General features: G+C 40.8%; 1 protein-coding gene across 1 annotated transcript in view; it reads left to right on the top strand.

Moving 5' to 3' along the window:
• Positions 1 to 11,898, top strand: part of LOC116693535 (hydrocephalus-inducing protein) — a 109,106-nt gene that overhangs the window by 91,585 nt on the left and 5,623 nt on the right. The gene's annotated exons all lie outside the window — the stretch shown is intronic.

Genomic DNA, 11,898 nt, shown 5'->3' on the forward strand with positions numbered 1-11,898 from the left:
GTAAAAGTCCTGCATTGAAAATGTTACTTAAGTATGTAAGTATCAGCAAGTAAATGTACTTAAAGTATTAAAATTAATTGGCTAATCATTTCAGCTATACATCGTAATTTCTAAATTACTTTTGTCTGCAAAATTCTAAATTTGTAAAGTGACAAGTAACTAAAGCTGTCAGATGAATGTAGTGGAGGAAAAAGTACAATATTTTTCTCTGAAATGTAGCGGAGTAGAAGTAGAAAGTGGCATGAATCTTCCATCTGGCCTCAGTTTACCCTGCAGTCAATGAGCCCTTGTACATCTCCAGAAACCTCTCAAACCCACATTGTTGTCTCATTACCTCAACCATTCTGTCTCTTCTTACAAACCTCTATCTTCAGAGTCTCAACTTCCTTTTTCGGGGCCTCCTTCTCTACCTTCATCTCCTCCATTTCCACCTTCAGGTCTTGAGTACCGAAGGTCTGCGCGTCCAGATCACACATCTCCTCTGCCTCAGCTCTGTGTCATGGCCCCAACTGCTGCCCTCTCTTCGTTGTTGAAGCTGATCCAGGAGACCGGCCAGCAGGTTCTCTTGATGTATCAGGTGAACTCTCCCTCAGATTCACACTGGGTGAGCGTTGCCTCGCCGTCCTTCAGCTCACGCCGTACCTGTTCTCAAGTAACTGAGTGAAACCATCCGTGGTTCAGTCTCTCGAGTTGAAGTCCATGTTTCTGTGTTCTTTCTCTTGTTGCAATGTGCACCTTTAGATTGTCAAAGTCAACTGTCCTTCGATAGAAAATTCTGTTTGAGTAATGTTTCAGAACTCAAGTCCCAGTATTCAGTGTGTCGTTATGACGACAACAACAGGTATTCTATTTTTTCAATCCTAATGGTCATTGATTCTTGTTGCCATGGGACACCAGTTTGTTATGTTTGAATATACAGTATGAATGTAATGCTTTTGTGATTTGATGATACCTTAATATGGCAAAGAAACAACACTTTATGAAATATGAAAGGGAAAAAATGATGTCTTTGCACAAGTGCAGTACACACAGTATGCGCCAAGTGGAGCCCATTTTCTCTAACTCAATACCATGTGTGCTCAGCAACTACCCATATTTAAGATGTGTTTTTACCACAATAAATTAAAAGACATGGTGTGCCCCTCCCCACCTTGTGGCAGTGATGAAGACAAAAATGCAACACCTGCTTTAGTTCCCATGAGTTTAATACAAAAGGCAACGTTTTGACCCTACTGGTCTGTCTTCCAGGATTTAAACAGATAATTTGATGACTTCTCGTCCCTCCCCCCATTTTCCCTCATTTGAATGCTTGCATGAGCAGATGATTGAACAGCCAGTGAGACACCCCCCCCTAGCTGTTGATTGGTGACATCGAACAGGAAGTTCTACTGGACAAAGTCAGTTTCAGCAAATATGACAAAGTTAGTTTTTAAGTCTTACACTACTGCACCTTTAGTAACCAAATGCATGAGCAGATTAATATACCAGACCTGAGACCTTTATATTAACTTTAGTCCCTCCCAAATAATATATTTGTACTGTGCTACAACCCGCCTACAGACCACTTCAGACCTGTTTTGCCTCCCCCGCTCCGAGCTAAATGTGTTAACATATGACACAGAACTGACCTTCGTTGCCCACACAAATAATATTTATTCACCCTATTCACACCAATGAGCATTTTTCATATGGCACTTCACATCACAACCCGCGTCTACAAAATGAATTTGGTTCATGGTGCGTCTGCCCCGTTCCTTGCATACCGTGGCGGCAGAGGTTTTACCATGGGGGGTCGCCAATACAAAATCACACAGAGGATACATGATTCCATGAAAGAAATAATTTCAGCATCCAAAGTATAGTTTGATAATTCATGAAACTGGATCAACGTGGAGCGTGATTCCAATTTTCGTCATTTGTCTGTTGCCATTTAGTCTTTTTATGGAGCGGAGCTCCAGTGTGACGATATTGTATAATATCTGGTGACGTATATTGTTATATATCTCTGGGACTATATTGTTATATATCTCTGCGTGACGTATATGTTTATATCTCTGGTGACGTGTATGTGATATTATCTCGGACGTATATTGTTATATATCTCTGGTGATGTATATGTTATATATCTCTGTGACGTTCTTGTTATATATCTGTAAGTGTATGTATATCTCTGGTGATGTATATTGTTATATATCTCTGGTGATGTATATGTTATATATCTGTGATGTATGTTTATATCTCGGTGACTATTGTTATATATCTTGGTGATCGTGTATTGTCATATATCTCTGGTGACATATATCTCTGGTGAGCTTATTGTTATATATCTCTGGTGACGTGTATTGTTATATATCTCTGCGTGAGTGTAATGTATATATCTGTGAGTGTCTTGTGATGTGACTATGTATATATCTCTGGTGACGTGTAATGTCATATATCTCTTGGTGAGTGTATTGTTTATCTCTGGTGAGTGTTGTTAGATATTGCTATATATCTCTCGTGATGATATGTTATATATTATGGGGATGTATATTGTTATATATCTCTGTGAGTGTATCGTGTGTATTGATATATATCTCTGGTAGTGAGTATTGTTACATATCTCTGGTGATTATATTGTGATATATCTCTGGTGATGTATATTGTTACATATCTCTGGTGATTGTATATTGTTATATCTCTGTGATGTATATGTATTACTCTGGTGACGTATACTTGTATATATCTCTGCGGACGTATATTGTTATATCTCTGGTGACGTATATGTTATATACTCTGGTGATGTGATATTGTTTATATATCTCTGGTGACGTGTATTGTTATATATACTCGGTGAGTGTATTGTTATATTTCTCTGTGTGACGTGTATTGTTATATATCTCTGGTGATGTTATTGATTACATATCTTGGTGACGTGTATTGTTATCTCTCTGGTGAGCGTATATGTTTATTCTCTCGTCACATACACTACCGTTCAAAAGTTTGGGGTCATTGAAATGTCCTTATTTTTAGAAAAGCACTGTACTTTCAATGAGATAACTTTAACTAGTCTTACTTTGAGAAATACACTCTACATTGCTAATGTTGGTAAAGACTATTTAGCTGCAAATGTGTTTCGGCTAATATCTACATATGGTATAGAGGCCCATTCCAGCAACTACACTCCAGTGTTCTAATGGTACAATGTGTTTGCTCATTGGCTCAGAAGGCTAATTGATGATTAGAAAACCCTTGTGCAATCATGTTCACACATCTGAAAACAGTTTAGGTCGTTACAGAAGCTACAAAACTGACCTTCCTTTGAGCAGATTGAGTTTCTGGAGCATCACATTGTGGTGGGTCAATTAAACGCTCAAAATGGCCAGAAAAGAAAAAGAACTTTCATTGAAACTCGACAGTCTATTCTTGTCCTTAGAAATGAAGGCTATTCCATGCGAGACATTGCTAAGAATTGAGATTTCCTACCGGTGTGTACTACTCCCCTTCAGAGCGACAGCACAAACAGGCTCTAACAGAGTAGAAAAAGAAGTGGGAGGCCGCGTTGCACAACTGAGCAGAAGAAAGTAATTAGAGTCTCTAGTTTGAGAAACAGACTCCTCACAGGTCCCCAACTGGCATCTTCATTAAATGTACGCAAAACACCAGTGTCAACATCTACAGTGAAGAGGCGGCTGCGGGATTCTGGGTTCAGGGCGAGTGGCAAAGAAAAAGCCATATCTGAGACTGGCCAATAAAAGAAAAAGATAAGATGGCAAAAGAACACAGACATTGGACAGGGAGACTGGAAAAAAAGTGTTGTGGACGATGAATCCAAGTTTGAGGTGTTTGGATCACAAAGAAGAACGTTTGTAGACGCAGAACAAATGAAAGAAAATGCTGGAAGAATGCCTGACGCCATCTGTAAGCATGGTGGAGGTAATATGATGGTCTGGGTGGTGCTTTGGTGCTGGTAGGTGGAGATTTTGTCAGAGGGTAAAAGGGATTCTGAATAAGGAAGGCTATCACTCCATTTTGCAACGCCATGCCATACCAGTGGACAGCGCTTGATTAGAGCAATTTCATCCTACAACAGGAAAATGACCCTAACACCCTCCAAATTGTGCAAGAACTATTTAGAGCAGAAGCAGGCAGCTGGTATTCTATCGGTAATGGAGTGGCCTGGCAGTCACCAGATCTAACCCCATTGAGCTGTTGTGGGAGCAGCTTGACCGTATGGTACGCAAGAAGTGCCCTCCAACCAATCCAACTTGTGGGAGCTGCTTCTGGAAGCGTGGGGTGCAATTACTCCAGATTACCTCAACAATTAACAGCTAGAATGCCAAAGGTCTGCAATGCTGTAATTGCTGCAAATGGAGGATTCTTTGACGAAAGCAAAGTTGATGTAAAAAAGATCTTATTTCAAATACAAATCATTATTTCTAACCTTGTCAATGCTTGACATCTATTTCTATTCATTTCACAACGTATGGTGGTGAATAAGTGTGACTTTTCAGGAAAACACAAAATTTTGGGTGACCCAACTTTTGAACGGTAGAGTGATATTGTTATATATCTCTGGTGACGTAATTGTAATATCTCTGGTGACGTGTATTGTATATCTTGTGACGTTATGTTATATCTCGTGCATGTGTGTATATTTCTGGTGACGGTATTGTTATACCCTGGTCGTATTGTATATATCTATGTACTAGATATCTTGTGACTGTACTGTACGGTATGTTATTATATATATACTCTGGTGACGTGATTGGTATATATTCTGGAGTTATTTATATTCTGTGACGTGCATTGTGTATTGTTATATCTCTGGTGACTGTTTGTTATATATCCTGGGACGTGTATTGTATATATCTCTGGTGACGTGTATTGTTATATATTCTTGTGGACCTGTATTGTATATAATATAAATTGGTAATGTGCGGCATCCCCCATCACTTTGTGGTTCCCTGTATGCATTTGTAACATTTTAGGCTATTCCATCATTTGGTTTTTCACTTGTGAGAGAAAACACAACACCAGAGTTCCAGTGTGCAGCCATGCTAGCGGATCAATGAGGCTGGGGGGGCTTTGAGCTGAATGTTAAAGCTGACATATTTACCATGGTCACCTTGTGAAGGATTAGCCCAAATCCCAGTTTGTACATCCCAGAATCCTCTCGTTGCGTCTAAATCACGTCCAGGGGAGATTAGAGGCCGAGGAGTCGAGGCAACACCTATTTAACAAAATGAAAGCTCCTTTCTCGGAGACCTTGTTTTAAAGCGATGTAATATGAGGTGTGCATCAGCTGTCCATTGTGTCGCCTCAGATGCTGTATTTTATGATCTTTATGATCTGAGTTGGCTAATTTTTGATTTGTAGTCCTGGGATTATTGTTATGTGACCATACCAGTACATCCCACCAGGGGGAGCCACACACTTGCAGACACAGGTCTCAAGATGTAGGAGACTAAAACAAGACAACAACACAAAATATGTTCACTTCATTAGAAACAAGCAAGCACAACCTCTTTCGTCCCATTGGGACCGAAGGTATCCAGGTAGTGTCCCCCTTCCTTTGGAGAAGGATTCTGTCTTTATTTCCACCTCTCTGACGTCTTCACTGTTTCCACAATAGAGGATGGATACCCGACCCGAGCCCGACGGGACCCGACGGGACCCAACGGTACCCGACGGGCCGGGTTCGAACAGATTTTTAGAAAGGATGCTTGGGTTCGGGTCGGGCCCGGTCACATCAGCGCGATAAGGCATTGAACATTTTGAATTTAAAACAGCTTATTATGTAGGTAATGGCGCTTGTTGCCCCGTGTGCATTGATGGGCTCATCTGTTGACATTTCCGAATGCCTTCCTACAATTGCTTAATAAAAGCGGGCTTTCCACACAAACAAACGTACATGTGTCATTAGTATGAGAAACAAATGCGATTTTAACTGTGTCGGGCTAGGGTCGGGCTCGGACATAAATATCTTAATGCCTGTCGGGCTCGGGTCGGGTTCGGTTACTGCTCTGTCGGACGCGGGCCGGGCTCGGACAGAAAAATCCGGCCCGATCCGCACTCTAATTCGCAGCACTGTGGAAGAAGGTCTGGCAATGCAAGACTATATATACAAACCTATATAATATAATGCAATACATGATTTTTTTGAAAACTAGTTGTTTGAACCAACATTGTGATATTGAGTTGATAGGACAAACCTGTTCAAACAGGCTGTAGTTATGCGCTAGCAGTTACGGAGCACTATCTTCATTAGCGGTATGCTTCTGGCCACTTGATATATGCATGTCCAATATTCTCTTGTATGTGTTTTGGTCTCTTCCAACTAACGGGGAAATGTTTCACTCTTTAACTGATAAATATGTCACCAGCTAGTCACCAACTGCATCTGTCTGATTTTTAATGCTGGGCAGGTGGTGTACAGGGGCTTTTTAGAGCTTTTTTTCTGAAAACAGCTTCCTGCTATGGCAGAAAATTATGCTATTAAAGGGGCCTGAAAAGCTAAAAGTGCTGAAAGTGGGTGTAAAGCTCTGTATGGCCGAGGGGAGCTGCAGGTGATGATTCTCTGTAGTTTCATCATGAAGAGCCCCCTTTAACCTTGCCGAATCCGACACCGAATCTCACTCCCATCGTCAGTCCATTAATACAGTAAACACATTAATGAAGTAAACATCGACCGCAGCCTCTAAAATAGTTAAATGTAACAACAATGTTGAATTCACGCTCGTTTCACATTGTAGGAAAGCACATTGCTGTCGCCAGATGAGTGACAATTCTGTCTGGCAAATCTTTGCTAACCACTGTATTATTAAAGCACCATACAAACAAACTTTTCTGCTCTCAGTTCCGTTTTCACCTTCTCACAGCTACTGCATTGAATGGTCCACCTCAGTAAACACCTTCGTTATGAACGGCGCGTCATTATGTCAACCAGCATAGCACGCCTAGTGCAAGCTTAGGGTTTGGTTCGGTGGAAGAAAATTCTAAGGTTCGGCAGAAACCAAACTGTCAAAAACGCGTATTCGGCGAATCCGAACCAAATCCTGGATTCGGTGCATCCTTGTATTAGTATTTCCATATTTTGCAGCACTTCACATAGTGCTTTTCCAAAATAGTTTTTAATATTCATTGTCATGTGAGGAAGTGGTGAAAATATACACCTATTTAATTTGCAAATTGTGCATGTAAAAAGATCCAAAGAAATGTGAATGCTGAATGTAATAACACCTGAGATGTAATGAGGAGAAATGCACAAGCCCTGTTAGGACAGTTATACAGTAGAGCACGAGTGTTTTCTGTGTGCTCGGTCCTGTGCTAATAGAGATCCTGAAACCTGACAACCCGATGCTACGGTGTCCTCAAGGGGCTGGAACATTGATGTCCCTGCTTTGGCCAAGCAAGACTACAAGATGTCTTCACATACAAAGAGGGCAGTACAACACCAAGGTTTGACCACGTTTAAGATTTTACATTTATATGTATTAGTACTTTAAAGTACTAATACCAACAAAAGAAGTTAGTACTGTTACAAGTAAAAGTCTGCATTGAAAATGTTAGTATATAAGTATCAGCAAGTAAATGTACTTAAGTATTAAGTAAAGTCTCGATGCAGAAAAATCTCCATTTATTAACTGAACGATCAATCAGTCTGTTAATTGGCTAATCATTTCAGCTAACATCGTATTTCTAATTGTTTTGTGTGCAAAATTCTAATTTGTAAAGTGACAAGTAACTAAACTGTCAGATGAATGTAGTGGAGGGAAAGTATATATTTCTCTTGAAAGTAGCATGAAAGTGGCATAAAAAGAAAGACTCAAGTAAAGAGTACCTCAAATTTGTACTTAGTACAGTACTTGAGTAAATGCACATAGTTACATTACTTGCTCACACACTCATTTCGTGTGACCACATTTTAGACTTCATTGTCCCCAAGGGGAAATTCTTTGTCACAAAAAACCGTACGTATGGACACAGCTCGCTTACAGACAGTACAAACATAAACAGATGACATGCAGAGAAATAACTTGTCTGAATATTTTCTGAGCCTTGTCACTTTATCCCTTCTCTCAGGTGACGTTGTAAGGGGTGTCCGGTGAGTACTTGTTCTACCTTGTTAGCTTCAAGGCCACATCTCCAGGAGTCGTGTCACCCATAGAGCTGGTGAGCACCGTCCTCCACAGCCTCGGCGACATAAGGTGGAGAATCCCCTGACTTCAGCTATCTGCCTCACCACGACTGTAAAGCTACATCAGTGCCCCACCTGCACCTGTGCCGGGACAGTCCAAGGTGGATGTGAGTACATATTTCGGTACTTTGGGAAAAATACAACGTGTGTGCTCACAAACAAACTTTAATTGACCCTCTTTGTGTGTGCGTGTCTCCTCTCTTTAGGGCTCTCTGAGCTGGAGTACTTTCCCCTGCGTGCGGCGAGTCTACAGCCCGGCTATCTGTTTAGTATGATCTGGGCTACTTCCACTACGATCTGCTTCTCAAAGCTCTGCCTCCACCGCAAGAGAAACGTCCACTTCAGCACTTCTGGGCAGCAGCCACTCTGTTCTTGCAAGTTCATCAAACTATCCCGCTACAAAACTGAGTACACATGCAAGGTAGGAAAATATTAAAAATGTCAGAATGGATGTGACACCTAGTTCTTGTGAGACTGTATGTTCTGCCCTTTCTCTGCTAGTTTTGATTCATTATGGATGCGGGCACTAGATGGTGTCTTTCAATCAGGCACTGTAGTGGCCATTTGTCCTCAGACTCAACTAAAACCAGCCAAAAACTCACAATGAAACAGCCACTAAGGCACCTAAGGACTGAATCTTGCAGGTTAGATACATCATTTTCAAGGCAAAGAGGGCATTTGTGAGGTTTATATTTTCAGTTTTTTTGGAAACAAACATTTAACAAGGACAATTGCATCTCTTGGTTTGGTGTCCCCGGTGTTCTACTGCTACACCCTGCTTACCCATCCATATGCAGCATATATAGACGTCACCTGGTGCATGGTACTTTCAAAACAAAAGCCCTAACAGATACTTCAAGCAACCAAATAAATATTAATAAGGTATATTCAACTCATTTAGCTGTATAATTCAAACAAAACAGAAACAAAATAAATAAGTAATATTTAAATATAACAAAATAACTGAACACTGAATATCTCCATCAGGCACCTTACCAATTTCACACACCCGCACGCACGCACACACACATTGGTTTACTAGTCATGAAGAATACTAACCCTGTGAAAATAGTTTTGTAGCGTGTTGTGTGATTCTTGAGGAACTTAATCAAGTCTGAGAAAGTACCTGGTCCCTTTAAGGTCGTATCTTGTGACACAGGGATGGTCCAACCTACTGTACTGTAGATACTCACTGTAGAGCTAAAGCAGCACATACTGTAGTACTTTACTTCAGACAACCTATGACACCAGCGTTGTGATGATCTTTTAAAATGACTAAAAATACCAACGTAGTCTCAGTGGTTATTTGCTGTCTATGAATCCCTTCTTGTTATCTCTCTCCTGCAGACTGATGTCCAGACTTCATAGTGGACAAGTCCGAGCCCAGGTGGGGCCAGATGCCAGCGTGGAGGTTTGTTTTGAACCTATCAGCTGGGGCAAACGAGAGGCCATCTTTGCCTGTCCCAGCAGGCGGCGGCGAATACATCTTTCCCTTGCCAGGGATCTGCCTCCCTCCCAAAGCCCAGGGCCCGTTTAGCATCAAGAGGGTCGCAGCGTTTCTATCCTTCAAGAATGTATTCCTGCAGTCCACCACTTTCTCTTTAAGGTAAAGAAAATATGGCTTGAGGGCTAGGGAAATCTGGAAACCAGAAAATAGAGGAATAAGTTAAAAATGTGTCATGTCTTTGGAGGAGCATTGGTGTCACTGACATGGAAGCGATTTATTGCATTCCACTACATCCAGTGTGGAAAAAGCAAACACATTTGTTAAAATCCAGGAATTCATTTGCTGTCAGCTTGTTATTTTAACAATGAACATCTGTTACATCAAGCCATTGCCAAATTAGTTGAACAAAGCTAATTAAACCATCAGCTCCACAAAACTCTCTCTGTATTTCTCAGTATGGATATCTTTACAAATGATGCAGACCGGCCATTTTACGTGTAGAGTGATGCATTTTAAGAGAAAGAACAACAGCAACGTTCAGCTTTGGAGACAAAGAAGATAAACTACAAGATAATACCTCTTCTAAAGAGTTCATATTTTTAATATCTGTGTCCTCTGAGTACCAACAGCCTTGGAGGAGGGGTGGAGGTGGTGCGCGGTCACGGAAGGCTGCGTCATGTGGATTTACAGACAGTGTGGTTAGTCATTACTTAGAATCCCTCATGGTGGCGACCAGTACGTACTATAGCTTAAAATTCTGCCTGGAACAGTTGCGTAAAGAGAGTGATGCAGTCTGGCTTTTATATTCTCATGTTTAGGCTTCACTTTAATAAAAATGCTTACACTTTATATTTCCTGACCCGTTATGATTTAATTGACCAATTACTCTGCTCCTAGGTGGACAACCCTGTTTTACTGTCACAGAGGTGGACACAATCCTCTCCAAAAAGACCCATACCACCGTGTCCTTGGCCCCTCCAGGAGGCCTTCCAGGGCCGTGGGTTGGCAAGCTGACCATCTCCAGTCTGCACTCTGAGGGCCACAGAAACCTGTATTGGGTCTATTACTAAAGGGGTACCGCACGAGTCATCTTAGAGAGAGATATGTTCACACCCCAATATAAAACACAAGCAATTGGCTGTGCAGACACACATAAAAAACATAACAAAAAGATGAAGATAATGCACAGGAAACCATAGACTCAAGCCTTCAATGTGTAACCATTTTTATGAGCTTTAGTTGAATGTGTTTACTAATTATTTATTCAATGCCTGAACTTAAATATGAAGGGCAAAAATAGCATAATGTCTCGTAGATTTATGTTGTTTAACTAATAGTTGTCATAAGTGTTCATAAAGATTTGAATAGTCAACTGAATAAAAACCTGCAGAGAAAACCTGCCAAACCTGTCATTGCACACTTGTTTCCACAGGGGGCGATCATGTCAAGGAGTTCACCAATTCTACTGCTTCAGCGATGAAGATACAACAATTACCATAACCTGTTAAATAACGCGTTAAAGTGTAACTTCCACTGGAGTAATTTGTCCAAACCACTACGCTGCTAACACACAGCACACTGTAGGAAGACTAGCTAATCTGCTGAAAGGCGAGAGCGGAGGAGACGCTCATACACAAAGGTTAGAGTTATCACATCACACACACACACACACACACACACACACACACACACACACACACACACACACACACACACACACACACACACACACACACACACCACACCTACTAAAACTCTAATGAGGGCTGGACTGACAGTTCAAGGACACTCCGAGGAAATCTTCTGATCCTCCCATTGGGACAAAGTGTCTGTTTAAAGGAAGGAAGGATACAGTGTTGTTGTCTTTGTTCACATTAGACATTTAACAAAAGACAAAATAGAATACTCCATTGTTTACACCTCTCTGCGTTTTTCAGAGCCAAGAGGAGTGGTTTTCGATTCCAGATGTTTTAAGTACTAGCGTTATTACAACATGAGTGGAGTAAATCACATGATGTTACTGCTCATAACCCAGACGAAGATTAAAAACAAAAAACAACCAGCAAATCCTATATTTTTACATTTTAGAAGGAATAAGTATATTCATTTTAAAGTATAGGCTAGCTATGCATTGTACCTATAGGAAATAAAACAACTGTAGTGTCTTAGTAAAATCTAAGATACAGTAAATAACAGTAACAAGTAAACTCTCCAAACCTCAAAAATATCAGTCCTCGTAAGAATATGACGGTTTTGTTTGATAGATACGGGT

The sequence above is a fragment of the Etheostoma spectabile genome, chromosome 8 (genome assembly GCF_008692095.1).
Source record: "Etheostoma spectabile isolate EspeVRDwgs_2016 chromosome 8, UIUC_Espe_1.0, whole genome shotgun sequence".
Taxonomy (NCBI): domain Eukaryota; kingdom Metazoa; phylum Chordata; class Actinopteri; order Perciformes; family Percidae; genus Etheostoma; species Etheostoma spectabile.